Raw genomic sequence first — 6,317 nt, 5'->3', positions numbered from 1 at the left:
ACTTGTCTGATAATATTGCTTTTCATCGATATGTTATTGGACTAATTTCTGAAGGGGAATATTTCATTTAAATGGTTTAATATAGGCTATATGTCATCATTGAGAGGGGGATGGTTTTATATTTGTTTTCCAAACAATCAGTGTAAATATCAGATTTTATGGTTGGCTATAAGGTACTTGCCCAGACTGCAAATGAAACATGAAATCCCCTACATTTGAAATTCTGCTAGCATAACTGGCTTTCCTGTGATCTTGGCCTGGGACAGAAATGTCTCATTCGGGCCAGTAATTTTCACTTGTTACTGGCTAAGTGTGCCACTGGCAAATTTACCTTTATGTCAAGCCTTTGCGCTGCATCATTCATGGAGGACTACATGTTTCCTGTTGCCTTGTTGATTTTGAGAGTAGCTTCCCTCTACATTGCTGACATAAACAATCACCCCTCACTCCAATAGTTACTTTGGATCATGGGGAGGGAGTTAGAGGGGTTGTCAAGGGCCATCTATTGGCAGACAGTCCAATACTTTGTGGGTGTGTGACTGTAATGAGAGATGACACACTCAGATCTACATGAAGGCATTGGCTTGGGAGAGACATGCATACCTCTTTCTTGTCTGTCCATCCACCTTCACAATTTCACCTCCATAATCACATTTTATAGCAGTACTATCCAAAGTGGACCCAAAGTACGTTTCCACTTGGCTGTTTCTCCTGTCCTTGAAACAACTCTAGAAGGGCCATCTCCATTCTCCTAATTGAGATAGACTTGAATATCTTGGAATATAATTTGCGTCTGCTGTCTTTGTGACAACACAGAGGCGGATGCAAGATGCAAGCAACGATGGTTTAATGAAATACAGTTTTACAGCAGCAACAGGACAGACAGACTGTACTCAGACGGAATCCGACCCAGGGGCTAGGGCGCCGAGAGAAAGAGCCCAGACACACGACATAACCTCAGGGAAGTAACAATGATCTGACAACAAGAAACACTGGTTACAGAACATATAAAGGGAAGATAAGTGATTCCAGCTGGCGCAGACAATCAGGCCGAGATTGGGAACCACGCCCACACAAACACGGGAGAGAGAGAGAGAGAGAGAAAAAGAGAAAGAGAAAGAGAAAGTGAGAGAGAGAGAGAGAGAGGAAGGCAGTGGATTCATGAATCGTGACAATACCCCCCCCCCTAGGAACGCCTCTTGGCGTTCCCAGGCGAATTACCCTGTCGATTGAAATCATCGATAAGGGAGTGATCCAGAATGTCCCTAGTAGGTACCCAACTTCTCTCCTCCGGACCGTAACCCTCCCAGTCCACCAGGTACTGGATTCCGCGTCCCCTCCTTCTAGAGTCCAAAATACGATTGACAGAAAAGGTGGGTTCCCCATCAACAAGTCGTGGCGGCGGGGGAACTGGGACCGGCGGGTTAATGCGTGCCTGAAACACAGGTTTTATTTTAGACACATGAAAGGTAGGATGAATTCTCCTATACGCCGGAGGAAGCTTGAGCCGGACCGCCACCGGACTAATGATCCTGGTGACTTTGAACGGGCCGATAAATTTGGGGGCAAGCTTGTTCGAAACGGATCGGAGTGGAATGTTCTTAGTAGAAAGCCACACTTCTTGGCCAACGACATATACCGGAGGCTTCGACCGGCGGCGATCGGCCTTAGCCTTGGTGCGCGCCCCCACCCGGAGAAGAGTCTCACGGGCTCTGCTCCATGCGTGACGGCACCTCTGGATGAAAGCGTGAGCGGAGGGAACAGTGACCTCGGACTCCGTACTGGGAAAGATAGGTGGCTGGTAACCTAAACTACACTCAAACGGAGAGAGACCCGTGGCTGCCACTGGCAACGAATTGTGAGCGTACTCAACCATAGAGAGTTGTTGACTCCAGGAAGAGGGATTCTTAGAAACCAAACATCGCAACACTCTCTCCAAATCTTGGTTGGCCCTCTCCGTTTGACCGTTGCTCTGGGGATGAAACCCTGAAGACAGACTAACACTCGCTCCCAGTAACCTACAAAACTCTTGCCAAAACTTGGACACAAATTGGGGCCCCCTGTCAGAAACTACGTCCATTGGCAGGCCATGTAAGCGAAAGACGTGATCCACGACAGTTACCGCTGTCTCCTTGGCAGATGGTAATTTAGGCAAGGGAATAAAATGAGCCGCCTTCGAAAACCGGTCCACCACGGTCAAAACAACCGTCTTGCCCTGGGAGGGCGGGAGGCCGGTAACAAAATCTAGCGCGATGTGGGACCAGGGTCTCGAAGGGACCGACAGCGGTTGGAGTAACCCATCTGGAGGTCGATTAGAAGTCTTCCCAGTGGCACAAACCGAGCAAGCCAAGACAAAACTGTGAATGTCACGAGCCATCAGTGGCCACCAAAAGCGTTGCTTAACCAAAAAGCTAGTGCGGCTGACTCCTGGATGACACGCTACGTTGGAGCAATGCCCCCACCGAATAACATCGGACCGACACCCCTCCGGCACAAACAACCGATTAGGCGGGCAACCGGCCGGAGGCTTTACCCCTTCTAAGGCCGTTTTGACCCTCGATTCAACCTCCCATGTGAGTGTGGAGACCACTAGGGTCTCGGGTAGGATGCACTCGGGAGTGGATGGGCGTTCGGAATGGTCAAAAATGCGAGAAAGGGAATCGGGTTTGACATTCTTGGAACCCGGGCGATACGAGAGAGAGAAGTCAAAACGTCCGAAAAAGAGTGCCCACCGCGCCTGCCTGGAGTTGAGTCGCTTGGCGGTTCTGATATATTCCAAATTCTTGTGATCGGTCCAAACTATAAAAGGTACCCCCGAACCCTCTAACCAATGGCGCCACTCCTCCAGTGCTAACTTCACTGCCAACAACTCTCTGTTGCCAATGTCGTAGTTGCGTTCCGCAGGTGATAACCGATGGGACAGGAACGCGCAAGGGTGCATCTTGTCGTCAGAAGAGGAACGTTGGGAAAGTACCGCACCTACCCCCACCTCTGAAGCGTCCACCTCCACCACGAACTGACGCGAGGGATCGGGAGCTATGAGGATGGGGGCCGAAACAAAGCGGCTCTTGAGTTTGGCAAATGCAGCCTCGGCTGTATCGGACCACCTGAACGTCACTCTGGGGGAGGTTAAGGCGGTAAGAGAAGCGACTATCTGGCTAAAGTTGCGAACGAAACGCCGGTAGAAATTGGCGAATCCCAGAAACCTCTGTAGGGCCTTACGGGAATCTGGGCTTGGCCAATCCACCACAGCCTTAACCTTGTCAGGATCCATGTGAATACCTTCAGTCGAGACGATGTAACCTAGGAATGGAACGGATTGTGCATGAAAAATGCATTTCTCCGCCTTGACAAAAAGTCCATTCTCCAACAACCTCTGAAGCACTCGTCTGACGTGCTGAACGTGTTCCTGGAGAGAAGAAGAAAAAATCAGTATGTCATCCAGGTAAACATATATGAACTGATCAATCATATCTCTCAGCACGTCATTGACGAGTGCCTGGAAAACCGCTGGGGAGTTGGATAGCCCAAAAGGCATGACCAAATATTCGAAGTGCCCTCTGGGGGTGTTAAACGCGGTCTTCCATTCATCCCCCCTCCTTATGCGAACCAAATGATATGCATTACGTAAATCCAACTTAGTGAACACGGATGCTCCCTGTAACCTTTCAAAGGCTGAGGACATCAACGGTAAGGGATAGGTATTCTTCACTGTGATGTTATTCAACCCACGGTAATCAATGCAAGGACGCAGAGATCCGTCCTTCTTCCCCACAAAGAAGAACCCCGCCCCCGCTGGAGAAGAGGAAGGACGAATGAATCCAGAAGTCAGAGAATCAGAGATGTATCTCTCCATAACCTCCCTCTCAGGAACAGAGAGTGAATATAACTTGCCTTTAGGCGGAGACTCACCTGGCAATAATTCTATTGCACAGTCATAGGGACGATGCGGAGGAAGAGAAGCAGCACGGGACTTGCTGAACACCTCCTTCAGGTCGAGGTATTCAACGGGCACGTTAGACAAATCCACTGCCTCCTCTAGAAACACAGAATCAGACACAGATGAACAAGCAGACACTAAACAGGACTCAAGACACTTGTTACTCCACATGGATATAGAGTTATGACCCCAGTCAACTCTGGGGTTGTGTTGGGTGAGCCAAGGGTGGCCGAGAACTAATGGTGCAATGGGTGAGTCCATGAGTAGAAATGATAGTGTCTCAGTGTGATTGCCAGAAGTGATGAGTGTGATAGGTTCAGTGGTGTGAGAAATGTTGGGGAGTTCTTGACCATTGAGAGCGTTGACGGATATCTTGTGCGTGAGTGAGGTGATAGGAATCTGGAGTTTGTGAGCGAGCTTGAAGTCCATAAAATTACCCTCTGCTCCTGAGTCCAGTAAGGCTTGGGTGTCGTGCGTGTGGGTGGCCCATCTTAGTCTTACCGGGAGGAGAGTAGATGATGAGGTCTTCTCTGTGGTGACACCACCCGATAGTAGCCTCATACTTACTACCGGGCCTGATCTTTTACCGGGCAGGAGTGGATAAAGTGGCCCGCTCTACCACAGTAGAGACAGAGTCCTTGGGATCTCCGCCTCTCCCTCTCTTCCCGGGAGAGGCGAGCTCTCCCCAGCTGCATGGGTTCGTGAGTGGAGGCTGAACTGGCCGTGTTCCCGCCGCTGGCATGCCAGCCCTCCGTGTCGTTATACGGTCTGTTAGGGCATGCTCGGCGGCCAATACGACTCAGACGAGCGTCGACCCTCAAGGCTAGTTCCACTAGTCCATTTAAACTCCTGGGAAGGTCCAGAACATAGATCTCCTTCTGGATCCGGTCCTCCAGCCCATGCAGGAACCTGTCCCACTGCGCCTCCTCGTTCCACTGACACTCTGCGGCCAGAGTGCGGAATTGGATGGAGTATTCCGATACTGAACGGTCTCCTTGGCGAAGGTCAGCGAGTAGTCTGGCCGCCTCCCTACCCGCCACGGCCCGATCGAAGACCCTTCTTATCTCCTCGGAGAGTGTCTGGAAAGAGGTGCAGCATGGGTCCTGGTTCGCCCACACCGCCGTTCCCCAAAGAGCCGCTTTGCCTGATAGCAGTGTGAGTACGAATGCTACCTTAGACTGTTCACGATTGAAGGTCCGTGGCTGCAACGAAAAATGCATGGAACATCTTGTAAGAAAAGCTCTGCAATAGTCAGGATCACCTGAATAACCCTCTGGTGTCGGTAGCCGTGGCTCTAGCTGGGAATCCGGCTCTGGCGGGGCGGGTTGAACTGCCGGTGTAGGTGGCGCAGCGAGACCCCTCAGATGTTGTAATTGTTGGGTCAGCTGGGATACCTGCGTCGCAATGGCTTGTACTGCCCGACCTGTGCTGGAGATGTTCTCCTCTTGTTGATCCATTCTCGTGATACTGCGGGAAATGAATTCGGTCAGACTCGTTGAACTCGCTGCATCCATGGTAAGGTCAGATCATTCTGTGACAACACAGAGGCGGATGCAAGATGCAAGCAACGATGGTTTAATGAAATACAGTTTTACAGCAGCAACAGGACAGACAGACTGTACTCAGACGGAATCCGACCCAGGGGCTAGGGCGCCGAGAGAAAGAGCCCAGACACACGACATAACCTCAGGGAAGTAACAATGATCTGACAACAAGAAACACTGGTTACAGAACATATAAAGGGAAGATAAGTGATTCCAGCTGGCGCAGACAATCAGGCCGAGATTGGGAACCACGCCCACACAAACACGGGAGAGAGAGAGAGAGAGAGAAAAAGAGAAAGAGAAAGAGAAAGAGAGAGAGAGAGAGAGAGAGGAAGGCAGTGGATTCATGAATCGTGACAGTCTTGGAGGAGACTGAAGGAGAATATCTTAGCTCATTTGTGAAAAACAAAGTTTATGGAAGGACTGACATTAAATCTTCCAACTCACACACCCATTATGTAATCTGAGTCATAGATACACAGGGTGATTACCATTTCCAGTCACTCCTCTAAATGCCCTGAATTGCATTTGACATTTATGTTAGCTCATAAATGCTGCAGAGCTAGTTTTCCCTGCCCTGATTTGAAATAGGTCTAATGTTTTTAATTCTTTCTCCACCTGTTGTTGTTGCTAGGCTAACCTCTGTCCCTCACCTGTGGCTAATGGACCAATCATCCTGGGGGAGAGGTTTGCGGATGTAAATTACTCTGTCAATACTTGTCACATTGCAAGCAGATGGTGTCTGAAATTGCTCCATCATATTTCATCCTCCCTCTTAAAGCTTTCTCGTTGGACTTGAACCATGAAACTCTTGTTGTTGTTGTTTTTCTTGT

The sequence above is a fragment of the Salvelinus alpinus genome, chromosome 9 (assembly GCF_045679555.1).
Source record: "Salvelinus alpinus chromosome 9, SLU_Salpinus.1, whole genome shotgun sequence".
NCBI lineage: Eukaryota > Metazoa > Chordata > Actinopteri > Salmoniformes > Salmonidae > Salvelinus > Salvelinus alpinus.
This window is presented reverse-complemented; position numbering follows the sequence as displayed.